Source organism: Halyomorpha halys, unplaced genomic scaffold, assembly GCF_000696795.3.
Source record: "Halyomorpha halys isolate HHAL.00 unplaced genomic scaffold, Hhal_1.1 Scaffold218.1, whole genome shotgun sequence".
NCBI classification, from domain to species: Eukaryota; Metazoa; Arthropoda; class Insecta; order Hemiptera; family Pentatomidae; genus Halyomorpha; species Halyomorpha halys.
In genome coordinates, this window is record NW_027109445.1 from 701556 (window position 1) to 718912 (window position 17357).

The window sequence follows — 17357 nt, forward strand, 5'->3', positions numbered from 1 at the left end:
AAAAAAAGCTATATCTCGATAACTATTGGACGTAAATAGCTCTTTTAGGGCTAATATTTCAGCAAATGTACTCTTCTTTAAATAATATTCTCTTAGATTTTCTAGTGTTGTTGGTAGTTTTTAAAAAATAGAGCTCTGAATCAAAAAATCAACGTTTTTTGAGGTTTTGAAACAGCCGCCATTTTTTAATCCTTCTACCTATACTTGGCAGACTCATCAATTTTGACTAGTAATTATACATAGTTTTTATTGAAGAAATCAAAAATTGGGATGAGATAACTGCCTTTTTTTTTCTTCCCGGCTCTTGTACTACTAGAATAGAAACATATAATCGAATATTCTCAAGTCTATTCATATTACCCTTTCCGAGATCATCGCATAAAAGAATTAATTTTATTTCAATGTATTTTAAATATTGTTCTTTGTAAAATTTTACTAATGTATTCATTTTATATTAAATTAGTTTGTACAGTTCTACTTTTGTTCCTATAGTTGGTTCATTTTCTTATATTTCTGATATGGTTTTGGATATTGGAAGAAAGTCGAACATGAATTTTTTACCCTCAGAAAATGTGTATGTAGAAAATTTACCCTATTTTCGGTTTATTAATAATTCATATTAAATTTCCTTTGCCAATTTTTGTATCAATTATTATTGATTTGACTATTTGACTTTAAAATAATTTCAGTTTATTTTACCAAACATAATTAAAAATTCAATTATGAAGTAAACGATGATTGATGGGCAGTACACTAGATATCCCTCCGCACACACAAAAATAATATTGGATGATAATTTTTGTTTAAGTCTCAACTTTATCGGAAAAACCGATTAGCATAGAAGACGTTTCGGCCAGTTAGCATTTCAAATCACTTTCCTGCTTAATTAAGTTGCCTTAAAAGTCAGCTGATTAAAAAAGGAATGCTGAATTATTTACGGCTGGAAACAAAACTTTTCAACGAAGTTTCAAATTTGATAATTAGTTAGGGCTCAGAAGACCCCAAGTTTCTTTTTGAATTGTATTAAAGAATATAAAATCATATGCTAATAATTTAGGTATTTGGTAGTGCTATAATTGTTTAAAAAAAAAAAAAAATATTTTAGTTGTCCTCAAGTACACAATACGTTTATTACCTATAATTATGGTTTTATCTCCAAGTTTTAATTTGCACTATTCACTAAAGGAAATAATGATGAGTCCGTAATTATTATTATTGAGGCAAAATTTCTCAAAAAAAAGATGATATAATCAGAAAATTTCTCCAAAAAATAAAAATGAAAAAAAATTACAAAGACGTTTGTTGTTCTCGAGTATACAAAACATTTAATACCTATAATCTTTGTTAATCTTCAGATATTAATTTCGAGCTTTCAAGAGTGTGTTGAAAACGGTCAAAATATTTTAGAACTATAGGAAATAATCAGGCAAATGAAATAAGTATACTTCAGCACCTTCTTTTTGATTAGTTTGGAAAAAAATTAGTTTGTTGGTATTTGTACTTTACCTATTCTTAGTATATAGAATACCAGTTTGTTTAAACTGGACTATTTATGACTAGATGCCCCAATACGGCCAATATATCGACCGTCTAAGAGGTTTATTGAAAGATTATATTAAAATATGTCCACATCCAATAGTTTACAAGTTATTGGATATTATGCATGTGAAATAAATATCTCAAAGCTGAGGAAAGTGTCGACACGAATATTGTAGTAAATAAAAAGGCTGACAAATCCAATATTCGAATCCAATCTTGCGATAAAGGGCTTTGTAGAATGTTCGCACCTGAAAATCTGGAACCCTTAGATCGTTCTGTCAATGGCAGGAACATCGGTATCTCATAACTACAACGAGCCATTTCTTGTCCCAACGAGATATAACTAGTTGGTTTCTCGAATCTTCTCAGGGTACCGACTTGAGAATTCTCTCTTGGGGACCGATTGATGAAGAAGCATGCGGTAGCATCGATTTGATAATTCCAACCCTTCAAAGGCAAATTCCAACCAGCCTTTACTGATTGAAAGGTGGCTTGGTTAAATCACAAAGTGAATAGTAAATAGTATAATTAATAATTATTATAATAATCTTTATTTATTCTGGAATTGATCCCTTAAGAATAATATACAAGCGTCAAAATTAGACTTTAGAGCCTTACACTGAAGATATAAAATAAATACAAAACGTAATAAAATGAAATAAAACAATGAATTTGAAAATGTACAAATAAACAATAATCAACAGAATATAAAAAATAACGATAGAATTACAAATAAAATAAAATCACATGCCATATTATAAAACATAAGATGACTTCTAATAATAAATAAAAGAAAAAAATATATAAAAAATCAAATACAATTAAACTAAAAAATAATAAATTAAAAGGTACAATTTCTGCTAATGTATATATTTACAATAATAAATGAAAATCTGATACATAAAATACAGAAAATATATAAAGCTTTTTTGAAACTTTTAATTGTTATTCTTCCGGAATTGAGGGGCTTCCGGAATTGGGTATAGAAGGTAGAGAAATAGAGAGAAGGTAGTCGAAGATACGGGATTTGAAGATTGGAAGGGTATTAGAACTACGAATAAAGGAGGGAATAGAATTCCATAGTGAAGAGGAGCGGATGAGAAAAGGTTTACCAAAGGCCGCGGTTCAATAATATACTAATTCCTTCAGATATCGCCTTAAATAACTAAATAACTATCTAAAATACAAACAGAAGAATTTAAACAAATAAATAAATACAAGGCATTATAAAAATTTAGTTTCAAGCAAAACTGTCATGAATAGACATTTCATTGTAGAGTAGTATTAGTTACTCAAGGCCCGTGTTGCGAACCATGCTTAGAAAATATTTTATATATTATAAAAGTTAAGTTAATATTTCACAAAAAAGCCTACTTTCGCACTTTTACGTCATTTATTTAATTTATCTTTAAAGTTTTAAAGCATATTTTCACTAGGGACCACAATTTTAGTGCCTTCACTGGATCTCAATACTAATGACGCTACAGGGAGAGAATCGCTGGGATCTCCTGTATGTCCTGCTTTACTATATTTTTTATTTATATAAATTTAATATTTTCCCCTTTACTTATAATTTACTTCATTTATCTACATGCTATTTTTGATCTTTGAATAGGTTAAAGGATACAAAAATGTCTATGTCTACATATTCCATATTATACCTTACACAGTCCCAATATTAGGATGGTTAAATTCTACTGTTTTTGCTTAGTTATTATAATGGAACTCTGTTATTAATAGAAAAGATAAAATATAGATGATACAGTGAGACAAATTAAAATATGTATGTAAAATTTACAAAATAAAAACATTGATTTTTTTTTTGTTTGTTTTATAGTGACTTTAATTCGTTCAATAGAAGATGGGAAAGCGTTTTTTCCTATTATCCTGAGAGGTTTTCTTTGTAAATTGGACAAGGATAGAATATTGGCCAGTTTCCAGTTAGGGTTGGGGGGGCTCCCGCTCAGTTTAAACTACGTAATGTGTAGTTTACAACCTCGATTTGTTCTCTTGCTTATAAAGTATTTTCGATCTTTCAAGATTGCTGTAATTACCTCCGTTTTGTATTCTTGGCAGGCTTTGTACAAGGGCGACAATAAAAAAAGCTCACATTATCCAGGAAAAGAAACAGACTACGTCCTATTCTCATGATTTTTCTCCTGAAAAAAAAGAGTGTTCAGAAAAAAGTTTCAATTTATTTAAAATTAAAACTAAATAATCCATCATAGATTTAAAAAGGACCGCTATATACCCCAAAAAGTTAATTATCACTAAACTTTAAACGGACCCTTAAGCACTCGATAATAAAACTAACCCCAAGCTGTGCAAAACTTTCAAATTCCCTATAAATTAATTAGACACTGAGATATTGTGGTGCTAAAATTATTGTTGCAGTAATCGGAGCGCTGAAATTGATATCATCACTGGTAGTCCAAGAATAAGAAAAATACTTAATTATTTTGCAATTTATTTATTACTTTAATAAAATTAATGACTTTGCCTGTAACCAAAAATGGTGACTATTTAAAAAGGTTAAAAAATATAACCATTCATACAAAGTACTATATCTTTAAATCAACCTATAACCCTAAAAAAACAAATAGAAAATAATTTAAAGTTGATTAGTTTTTCTAAAAAATAAGCCCTTATAGAGTTTTTTACGTTCCATAGTTCCAGAGATACACTTAATAAAAATCATCATTTAATAACGAAAATCTATTATTAGTGAATTTATTTTATTTACAGATAGCTATTAGCAATTAAATTAGAGTTAGTTGAATGTACTATCAAGTAGTTTATTTTTATAGTAGTAGTAGTTTTGGTTTCTATGAAATTTTTCAAAGTAAACCCACAAAAAGTTGATTTTTATATGTTTGGGAAATTTTTTTGTTTATGAAATACTATATCTAAAAAACTATTTGATGTTCTGATGTCTATTATAGCACTCAAACTAAAGCTAGTTTCAATAATTTATTTTGTTAAATCCATAAATGTCGTTATATCGTAGTGTTGTATATAGTCAGGGATGTCTTTCGTGTGAATTTAAAAAAATAGAGGTCTTACAATAACCATATAAGGCGCACCAGGCGGATGGTTATTAAATAAACAAATAAAAAAAATCTAATATTTCATCACTGTATTTTAATAATCCAGTAGGTTATACTTTATCGAACTCTTATTTACAACCATAATGAGCAACTATTATTCTGACTTATGTGACCCAATTAAAGTTTATCTCAGAATTCCTTGTATCTAGCGATATTAGTTTGTTGAAGCAAAATCTTGGTAACCTCTCTTCAGGCATAAGTGGCAATTTGGACCAGTAATTTATAATTTTGCTCTTAACTGACGCTCAAGGCGTTCCGGCCAGTTTCGAAAAGTACCCTTAGTTTGGCAGTGTTCCTTGGCCCCTAAATAGTTGCTTCAGGAACTTTAGCTTTACCATTTCAATAGCATCTAGGTATCTTAAGCTCCATATTTCAGAAGAATACAGAAGGGTTGAAGATACCATAGATTCAAGTAGAACTATTTTTGTCTCCATGAATCGCTTCTTCCTTAAAGCTTCTGTATCACTAAGATAAATTACAATTATCCTGTTAAGAAGAGTAAATGTATGCATATAAATATATTTGTTAATAAACAACGATTCCATTTAAGCTTGGCTTTACAACCTGGCTCGGAGCCCAATAACGAAGGTCGAGGTCATCTCGTGGACAGGGCTGGTGGTAAATTGAACCCACGGTGCTACATCACTCTGTGTTGGTTCTAAGTTGATCGATCCCTCTCCTACCACCTTTCATTCTTTCCTAAATTTAATTTTCTTCTTTCTGACAGATCTGCCGATTTTCTTTTCCTGCAAGAAACCCGATCGAAAAGAGATGAAGTTTTTTTAATGCATTCTCTATAAATCCATTTGCAACTTTCATGGTCTCTGAATCATCTTGATTCGAGCATTATTCCAAAAGTAACGTCTCCTATTTTTTTAATAATGCAATATTCCCTTCCCATTATAGAAGATTAACATTAAGGGATAAATATTTGTTTATTATTCCACACAATCGACATTTTGGTCGATGTATTTTTTTTTTTTTAAAGTTGTAAGAGATTTTCTACATTACGTAATAAATAATGACATGGAAACGTTGAACTTCACTTTTTACCCCGTAATCCGACTTAAATCGCTTTCTGGGCAAAGCATTATTATAAGGTGTCTTAGAATGTTTAAGGTTAATAATAAAGGAAATGGCCTGGTGATCTTCTCCGCTAGAAATATTATTGGAGTTCTATCAATCGATAGATTCTCCACATATCTGTATCTTGTCATTATATAACTAACATCAAATTTACTTGTTGTATATATTTTAAATACAGTTGTAGATACCAATAAATAATTTAATAAAAATACAAAATATTTATAGTGGTACCAGTAGTATCATTATCACGTACCCTGCCGTTTCCTTGAGTTAAAGAAAATTTGGCTGAAAATCCATTCAGCATAGATAAAGAGGTGTTGAATATTTATACTTTCTCAAGAAGGTAAAGATTGCTTTTAAAGGCGATGAAAAACATGTACAGTGTCTTAAAAAAAACATCGTCAAAAGTGATAATTATGTAAAAAATTCAACTTAAGTATTGAAAATTAACCTTTCACATGACATAAATATTATGAAAAATAAAATATCTAGGAGCCAATGGAACATTTATTCAACAGACGAAAGTATTGCTAACAATGTCCTTAATCGATCGGTCTATTTCGACAATCGGCTAAAATATTTATTCACCAAAATCATATTATTTTTTAATATAAACAGCATAGGGTAAGAATTTAGCTTTCCTACCTAATAATTATTGCGTACAGATTCACTTAACTCCATCAATTCTTATTTATTTAATTATGCTTACACTTTTTGTTTAATTAAAATAAATATATAAGGTCTTGGGGTGATGGTAGCAGCGTGGTAACGCGCCTGCCTGCCAACCCAAAGCTTGCGAGTTCGAGTCCCCGGCCCTATCCAGTATTTTTTCAAGCATATAATTACGTAATACTCACTCGTAGCCTCTTCCCGGGCATTTGTGAGGCCCGTTAGCCAATGGGTGGCACTCACAAAAAAATAGGCTTGGGAGTGACGAACCCACCCTATGAAAACCAAGCCAAGAAACACGCGATATATTTCTTTTAAGTACAAGGTAAACCTCTACGATCTGTCGCGGCAATTATAATATAAGGTCTTTAAAAAAGTCATAATAATTAATTGATAAAATATAGAATCATGAATTATCGAAAGCTTGTTTTGTACTCTTAATATTAATTGTAAAATATAATATCTTCTTCATTAGTTAATTTATTAAATATTATTATATCCTGGCATCAAAGTTTCCTGGTTCTGGCTCGCCTTTAGGACCTATACTACAGTACTATATTACATAACTATACTATATTACACACAGTTTATTTATATATTAATTATTACATCTTCTTATTATATTAAAATTGTCATATTATGTTAACATAATTAATATATTTGAAATAAAAATTAAAAAAAAGTTATAACTATAGTTTAAAATAAAGTAATATATATTTTTCTAAATTGTAAAACACATAACAAAATATGGGAAATCTTCAATTACCCATATACAATAAATATAATAAACAATTAGCAGAATATAAAGAAAGATTATGAATAGAACTACTTAATACTTAATGAGTTGATTATGACACAGAAATTATTCTAAGTATCTCCTAACAATCAAATGTAATGTAGTAATTCTAATGTAATGAAGATGAAATAGGCTTATGTGCACATGTGATAATTCAAGTGCGACTGTAAAAATATCAGGATAAATCTAAATTACATAAAGATAAATACTGAGAAAAAAATTATTTAACTATATTTTATTTATTTACTTTTTCATGTACATAGTTTGGTTATGTTTATTTTCTTTGTATATATTTAAAGAGAGCGATTTTATTTATTTTAATGTATTTTTTTTTACATTTATTTATTTATTTTTAATCTAATATTCTTTTATTTTAGTATGAATGTAATCAGTTATCACTATTACTTATTGCCTAATAACTGTGGCAGATTGTAATATTTATCACTAAATAAAAAAAAGAAAAAGTTATGAACTATAGAATAAATACAAAATTCTTTATTAATATATAGATATTAAATGTATTAATAATTAATTAATGATCATTCTAGCATTGTATAGATCCTGAAGATGGGATGAAACCCCCTAAACATTGGCGTTATGAAGATTTCAATATAGTATTTAATAAGGAATATAATCTATTTTACGATCCCTAAAAAATGCAAATTTTGTTTACAACCTGGCTTCATCTCCTCAATAAATTATGCTTTCTACCAGAAAAATATAACATATAAATAAGTCCTTATTTGTTTCAGCTTCAAATACAAAAAAGTTTATGCTTGCAATAAAAATTTCTGAACCATATTATTATATTTAATAAACTTAAAGTCTTCTAGGGCAGCCATGCTCAATCCAACACTTTTTCAATTGAGACTATTTACGATTACCAAGTCTTAGAGCATTTAAAAACAAGAAAATCACCTTACCAGTTAACAGTTTGTTATTAGCTCTGAATATCACAACGATCACGTGAGCGATTAAACGCCGAAATTCGATAACAACTTCTGCCTATCGAAAATTTATCCACCATCGATAACAACCTGGCGAACGGGCAAACTTCTGTAATGAATTACGTGCTAAGATTGGTGAGATTGCGCTGCCAAGTAACTGGTCGAACGGGTTAAACCGGTGTTCATAGGTTTGTATATTATTTCTAAACATTGTCATACTATTGCAGTTTGTTTCCAGTTTCATGAGACCATTCCAATTACTCCCATCCTATAGGGAACTAATTCTCTTTTTCTAATATTCCGTCCTCACTTTCTAGGAGAATTGTTTTTACATCAGATTCTTTTAAGATGTCTTTTAGGAACTGTTGAAGAAGAGAGAAAAATACTTAATTTATTTTTTAATATTACCTAAATACATTGGCTTGCTACATAATAAAGTTTATCCATTTAATCCTATTAGATAAATATAAATATACTATACGTATAACGTAAAAAATATTTTTAAATTTACAAATTGTTTAACAATCATTCTTAAACTCTAATTGAAATTAGTTTTAAAAGAGCTTTTGTTTTGTTAAATATAATTTAAAGGTAACCCTGTTAATTATTCAATCGTTTAAGTTCCAATATCATACACCCTCTTTTGTTTCTTTTCCATACACCCTCATGCTAATTTTATAACCGTCCACTGTAATTTAATTACATCTTGAGAATTTTCTTTTTTTTTTTTTGCTTTTTATTATCTTGAGTATAGCTTTTACAATTAGAACTCATCAGGTGGTGGGGCCACTCTCTGTTCGAATATTTTAAAAAGTAAAACTAAAAATAGGGCCACTTGGATGGTTAGGCGCAGGTCAGTCTGAGATCTACGGGCGGTGCTGGTTTGAATCCGGCCTGAGACGTTGAATTTTTTCATTAAGTGGCGGTCCCATAAAATGAAAAACTTGACCCCCCACTACGGTTAGAATAGGTTGGTCACCTGTAGATAACTAGGCAAACATCACCTTCGTTGTGGATTGCCTTATATTAATAAAAAATAATAATAATAATACAAAAAGAACTAAAAATAACAATTAAATTAGTTTATAACTAGGACGATATTTTGCAACGTCGGGGGGGGGGGGAGGCCTCGATACCATTTTGCTAAAGGTAATTAATCTCATTGCTTGATAGTTATAAACTTTCAATAAACGTGTGTGCTTCTATTTAATTATTGTTAGCTCGGCATAAACTTTGGCTGTCCTCTTCTTCCGTAGAGGACTTTCTTTAAAAAATTTTCTGAAATGACTATACGTCATTTACATCGCTTAAACATTGGCTATATTTATATTTAAACTAATATTATTAGTATTACTGATATCAAATACAAATCTTAAAACTTATATAATGAATTATACAATAATACATTCATTGTATAATTCCGGCCATTTATTCCGGCCATCCCTTTATGATACCATAAAATAAAAGTGTTTAACTATAACGGTGGTGAAACGCGGCTGAGAGAGACTAACCCAGATGAAGTGCTGTTGAGTTAAGAGAACCCATTAAAATTTTAGTTTTATTTGATCTATGAAACGTTTGTTGACTATGTGAAAAAAAAACGTATTAAATAGTATGCAAGCCAAAGGACTTCAACGAATTCAACACATATATGGTAAATATTTAATCATTTTTCATGAGTAAATGAAAATTTAATTAATATCAGAGAAGAAGAGGTCGAAGAATGTAAAGAAAAAGTGAAGAAATTCAAGGTAATACTAAATATATTATTAATAAATATTATATAAATTATTGTCATTACATTTATATTTTTTGTCTTTCTTCCTATATATGACTTATTAAGAGAATATGCAATTAAATAAAAAAATGTAGATGCCTCCGTGTGGTTTTTGGAAAATTACTTTCATTGTCCTTATGTGTACCCACCTGGAATTTAATTACAAATTAGAACGGAAAAAATAAGCCAAACATTAAAAGCAACATAAATAAAAGAAAAAATCCTCTTAATATCAAATATTATGCATTGTTTCCATTTTAGATTTCGTTGTTGATCCAACAAAAAAAGAACTAGAGTGATCAATCACCACAAAGTGAGACGAACAAATACGTTACGTGGGTTGAGTGCTGACAAATTCATTTAGCAACCACACAAGCCATTAATCAGACTCGAAAAAAAAAAAGAGTGGGTGTCCGCCTATAAATTCTCAACCATCATCATTTCGTAATCAAAATAGAGATGATAAGACTTGTTCTGACCCTTCCTATTGTGGCAACTGTTAGAGCTGATTGTCATCGAAAGAAATGCTTTATTTAGTCATGCAGCCCAAATACAGTGGGTTGCAACAATACACAGCATACTAATCAATCCATGATCGGACATATATACAATACATATACTCACATGATATAATACTATTTCCTTTAACCATTTTATTTTGTTTAACAATTTAATTTCATTTAGTCGACAATTTTATTCTCCCTATTTTACTTTCTCAGACGTCCCCCCTCCATTGAGCTGCTACCTATGTTCGATCACAAAAAGAAATTAAACGAATTTATCATTAAAAATGGAAGGAATAGGTGTTGTTTAAAGGAAAGAATGGATGAGAACTGGGGAATGGAGATGGGAAGAGAGTTTCAGAAGGAAGTTGCACGTATCAGTCGATTGGGATCTGGTGTTAAATGAATGGATGGATGAACGAAGAGTGAGGAGATCAAGGATATAGGTAGGTTTATTATTTTAAGAACTTGGAATAGGAAAACACCAAGGAGGTATTGCCTTCGGGAGGTTAGATAGAGCCACTTCAACTCGGTATACCAGCAGGAGATTTAAAAGCGCCTTGGAAGCCCAAAGATAAATCTTACAAAACAATTCATGAGTCTCTTCAGTCTCAACTCTAGTCCTGCAGATAGCCCTCCGTACACCAAGGATCCGTAGTCGAAGTGGGGGAAGACGAGAGAGGATACTAGGAATTGACGGGTGTTCTGAGGAATGGAATTACAAAATCTTTGCAATTGTTTAATTACAGTTATGGATTTGAGAAATATGATTATTCAACGAGAGGTGTTGGTTGAAGGTGACTCAGAGGTTTTTATTGTAGGATAGAAGTGGATCGGTCGTTAAGAAGGAGTTGGGGACAAAACCCTTTCAAAATTTTATTGGCGTATTTATAAACAATGAACTGAATGAGGGGGGCGCTTGGAACCAATAAGAATGGCCTTGGTTTTTTCAGCATTCAGGTTCAAATCATTGCTTAACGCCCATGCGTTAATACTATCAATACCTTCATGTATCTTTTGGTTGGCCTCAAGCATCTCGGAGGGATGGAAGGATAGATAAATTTGAAGCTCTGCATATAGGTGGTATTGTGTGTGGTGAATGGAATGGAAGCTTCGTTCGGAATGATGACTGTTCGGAACGAATAAATTATTATTTAGCCGGATATATGAAATGAAGTAGGTAATAGCTTAGTTATTCTTCTGGGGCTTATAGAATAATTACTATATTATAAGTTATAGTAATTACTCTAGACCTTCAGATAACCCTCCATAGGGCTATATATGTATATATATACATACACAGATAAAATATTACTATATTATAAGTTATAGTAATCATACATAGCGGATATTTTTCATGCTTAAAAAATTACGCAAATGGAATATTTATATAAAAATAACTTTATTCACTGGGGCAACGATTTTTTTAAGTTATTGTTTCAGTCCTTATCTCGTTTAAGTCATAGCTCAACAAAGTTCTAAAAATATAAGAGAAATAAGTAAGCCCAAGTGAACTGAAACTGATCTGAGTTTACAATTCCTTACCACGAAAATTAAACTGGAGGATCTGAATATTTTTTTTTATATTTTTACTGAAAACGGAAGAACTCAAACGCTTATGAGGAGTCCTCGTAATTTAAGCGTGCGACTTGTTTGCCCATGGAGTTTGTTTAACTGGCTTATTCGCTTTGAGTTCATCTTTGTATTTAAACAGGAGATTTTTCGGAATATTTGTTTACTTAGAATGATTTTCTGAAATTTAATTTTCTTTTTCTTATTTGCCGAAGCGAAGCATTTTGAGAAATCAACAGCTAATTTATTCAGACCTTATAAACATACTGTATAAGAAATCTGTTTTGTTTTATTAAGCTCACGTATTGTTGTTTCAGTAACAAACTGATTGAACTTTCATGAACTAAAAATATAAGTTGCTTATTTTGGCTAAAAGTTTTTTTTATATTAGTTCATGTTGTTTTATTATATTTTTTATTTTTAATATTTGTTTTTTACTTTATTTTCATTTTAGTATTTAGTTAATTGAATTATTATTTCTATCGTTAGAGGATAATTCATATTGTACTGTTTTAGGTTATAAATCATATTTGCCTCCACAGCGCCCAAATAATTAAAAGTGTAACTGATAAATCTCATTTATATCTATATTATTATTTCTATATGTTATTTTGGCACCGACCGAGATGTTGTCATCTAGTCGGACCATGTTGGATCTACTTTTCGGAATAAATAAGAAATAATAAAAATAAGTAGCTTTAATTTGAGTGTTTGTAGGCATCTGAACGTTTAGTGGTTCCTGAGATATAGTATTTCATAAACAAAACATTTTTCCAAAATACAGAAAAATCAACATTTTGTGAATATACTTTGCCAAATTTCATGAAAATTACTACTTCATAGTACATTCCACTAGCTCTAATTTAATTGTTAATAGCCAGCTGTACAACTTTATATCTATATAGATATAGTTTTCCCAAAATAAAGTCAATTACAATTGATTTTTAGTTTTATAAGGGCTTATATTTTAGAAAATTTACTCTACTTTAAATGAACTTCTACAAGGTTTACGGTAGTAGTAGGTAGCTTTAACGTTTTGAAACAGCCGCCATGTTGGAAGACTCTTTAGTTTTGAGTAGTACCTCTACATGAAATGAAATAGCCTTTTATTTATGCAATAAATTAAAATCATTGCAAAATACCATATAAACATTTAAAGAAGATAGAGAGAAAAAATAAATAAATTTATATATATAATAGTTGACAAAACATTAACTTCTATCAATTTTCTTTCCATCTTTCTATATCCTTTCCTGCAAAGGCCTTTCAGTCGGGAGTAACAGTCAGCACTTCCCGGGGTGATCCTGAGGTGGCCCAAGTTGGGAGGCGAGTTCTTTCCACATCTTCTTCCACAGCTGTCCCTAGCAGCTCTCCACCAAGAGGTCCGGCCATCTTCTTGAACATATTGCTCCATCTTTTCTTTTGACGTCCTCTTCTTCTATGAAGGTCATATGGATTCCATTCTGCGGCAATTTTTGACCATCTTCGCATCGAAGGAGATGCCCTACCCATTTCCACTTGCTCGATCTTGTCATCTTCAGTATGTCAGTGGGTACCTCTACATAGTTATTAATAAATAAATCAAATATTGGGGTAAATTTAAATTTTTTGAATTTGGCTCTTGTACTTAGATTAGATTTATTGGCGTCAAGCCTTTATTCTATTAATAATGGCCTGCTTTAAGACACACTTGACATAGGGTATGTATAGGCTACTTCAAACGTTAAAAATCATTATCTAAACAGCATTGTAAGATATAAGAAATAGCGAACTAAGTTAGCTGTTATCGTGGGATAGTATTGGCCAATTAGTTGGCCAGTCAACAGGTTGATTAGTGAAAAGATCAGGGGGGGAGAAGGGGAGGGTGGTTGAAAAAGGGGTGTGTCGACCTCACCCTACCCCTCTCCCCATCTTATCTGACTTAAGTCGTCCATTCATATTCATTCAAGGCTAGAAATTGCCTCCAACTTCGCCGAGGGCTGAATTTTAAAATATTAATCTTCTTATTAAGATAAGGGAACTCTTGTGTTACGGTCTGTTTCGGTAATTTTTATTCATGGCTCTCGTTCCAGATTTTAGAGTCGACAAAACGGATTACCAGCTTTCATAACACGTTAATTGTCCTTTTAACCTAGTTCATCTTCTCTTTCAATGTTATACGGAGGGTGTACCTGTTAAAAAAAAAGAGGAGACTTCATGTATCGATCCTAAGACTCAATGTAACAAAAAAAATCGATATTAGACCTTTCCATAATTTATTAGTTTTTTATTCATTTATTTTATACCAGATCGGCCAGGTGGGCCTTACATGGTTGATATAACCGTTACGTTATATATTTTTTTAACAGTTGATTATGGGAGCTATAGTCTCGTACAAAAGACACCCCTAACTATATACAATGTTTTAATTAAAAGAAGAAAAAAAGATAAAATAAATAGATAAGAATAATGCTTCTTAATAAATGACAAAAGTAAAATTAATAACAAAAAATAATGATATTTGTAGACTTAACAAAACAAACAATTGCCCTCTAATGGTAAAAAGAAGAAAGTTAATTTGAATAAGGGACGAGAGAAGAGAAACAAAAAAATAAAAATAATAATAAGTGAAATAGAGGTAGTGTGAATAATGAATTAATAAATACAGAATTTATAACAGAATGTCTTGCAGCAGCCTGGGCTTCAGGCTTCGGGTTGAGGTTGGGTTTCCCAGGTTTTAGGTCACTGCTCCTTTAACTTTCGGCAACTGGGAGTGGAACTTCATGATTTAATAGTTTCATTGAAAATTAAATTTTTTTTATATATATTTTTTTCAGTTTCTTGAGACTGGTATTTATTTTTTAAATAAATCAATTAGTATCCATGTTAACGCTTTATTTTATCATCAACTGCCTAATATTTCGGCCAATTCGGCTATCCATCCCCAAGGACAATCTTAAATATGAATTTATACCTCACATCCAATTATTTATAAACATTTTCCTGGCTGTTTTGCCCAGGTCATTAACTACAGTCAAATTACCCTATTTGGTCCCAATTTCATTAATCTTTAATAATTTTAATCTTAGATCAACTTAACACCGTACACTATCATATGAAAAAAAAAGTTTTTTAGTAGTATCATAGTATTATTATTACTATAGTATAGTATTATTATTAGTATTAGTAGTATCGAAACGTTGGACTGTTAATCATACAGTAAAGGGTGTTGAACTTAACATGGTACCAATTGATTTATTTAAACAAATTATTTTTTTCTACAGTTTTTTCTATTATTACAAATCTTCTATATCTTAAAAAATGATTTTTCATTAAAGCTGATGAAATCAAAGTATAAAAACAATAAGGAGATATTTACAAGCTTTATATCCTGATGCAGGAGGAACCAGGATTAGTAGAACCAGTAGCGGAAATGAAGGTTTTTCGTTGGAAATAATTTAATAATAATAATTTTTTTGTTCGTTGTTGCTCTCTTCTAGGCACACTTAGTATCTAGAAAAATTAAAGCCTGAAAAATGCATGTTTTTTTGTTGAACACCACTAAGTACAAAAAGCAATATACAAACAATTTTTTATTTTAATTTCATTTTTTAATTTACTGGTTACATTAAATAATTATTGGATCAATGAGAATAGAATAAAACAATTAGGAATATTTTTATCTTTATTGACAAATCCAGCATTAGAATTCTGGTGTTGGGAACAAGGTGGGGTCCACAAAATCCGTCCCATACCAATAATTCTTTTTATTTTCGCCTGTAAAATAATTACTATCAACAAACGAACTGTAATATTAGGGACATGGTTTGGCATGAGGGAGACAGCACCCAGTGGTTTATACTCCGGACATTCAAGGAAACTATTTTATCAGACTAGGAGGTCCCTCATCCAACTCTTCTTCAGCTTAAGTCGAGTTACACCAGGGATGCCATCTATCTGACAAATTTATAGAAACGTACATGTTTACCTTGAAATCATTTGTAAGTCATAAGAATGTGGTTCGGAAATGTCGGACTGATGGACATGTTTTGTGTCGTAGAGTAAATGTGGCATTTTGTCACTTGCGGTAAACCTATACTTTACTTTGTGTACACCAGGCCTGCATGTTATCTAGACTATGTTGTAATGTTAGTGGGGCCTGAAAAGGATCTATGTTTGTCGTGATGATATAGTAGTTCCGTAATAATTAGTCTGATATTCTCTAGTTAAAGTATAGTAGTACATCTATTATGCTAGCCGAATAAAATAATATGAAAAATATTCAAAACCGCTTCACAATATTCCACTCCCAGCTATTGGCAGGTAAAGAAACAGTGACTTTCAACTTGGAAAATCCAACCACATCTCGAAGACTGAACCCCAGGCTGATGAAAGTAATTTTGCTACAAATTCTACCTTAATTTGTTTTTTTTCAAATTCTTTTTTTAGTATAAATGGATTATTTTTTTTAATAATTCTATAAATATGATTTGTTTTTTTCCTTATTTTATATTTCATTCTTTAGTCACATAACTATTATTATTTTTATTTACTTATTTTTTATTTTACTTATTATTTTTATTTATAATTGATCATTATAATTTATAACTGTAATTTGTCAGGGGTGTCTTTTCCACGAGACTATACCCTCAGGAATTATTAACAAATTAAACAAAAAAATAGCAGTATGTTAAAATAACCATATACCTACAAGGACGATCTGGTGATATAAAAATAATAATTAAAAACTAATAATAATTTATTACAGATAAATACCTTTTTTTATTCTTTATTCTAGATTATTCTTCAATTTGTCAGAAGCTCACAATTAAATATAAAAATAAAACTGGCTTCGACAGACTACATTCGTCCCATTATAAGATTGTAATGGAATGTATCAAGTCCTTCTATCGGTTTGAGGAAAGAATTCCATTATTCTATTGTTTCGTTTCTTTCTTATTTTTCTTTTTTATTTATTTCTTTCACATTCCATTTATGTGATTGGTTCACTTCATTTGGTCCGGCTTTAATTAAATGATTGGTTTCTAACCAATGCTTTGTCATCATATCCCCTGTTCCAATCCCATGCTTCTATTCTTTAAAGATTGATTTATTATCTACTTAATAGGAATGCTCGAATGGACTATTGATTATTATTTCGTTTTTTAACATTAATAATAATTATAAATATTAATAAATTACAATTATCCATTCTACTAAGATTATTACAATAATTTGTTTGTGACAGTCCATTGTACGTTGATCATTTAGCTGCAAACTGCTGTTATAGATTTTAAAGCCTTAGTTTATTTCCGTTCTTGAATTTACCTTTATGGTCTATAATTACATATTTATATAAAATCTATAATGAAATAATTTAAA

At 30.3% G+C, this 17357-nt stretch overlaps 1 protein-coding gene across 3 annotated transcripts in view; it reads left to right on the top strand.

The window, feature by feature from the left end:
* The window catches only part of CCHa1-R (CCHamide-1 receptor), a 475427-nt gene that overhangs the window by 357086 nt on the left and 100984 nt on the right, over nucleotides 1-17357 (top strand). The gene's annotated exons all lie outside the window — the stretch shown is intronic.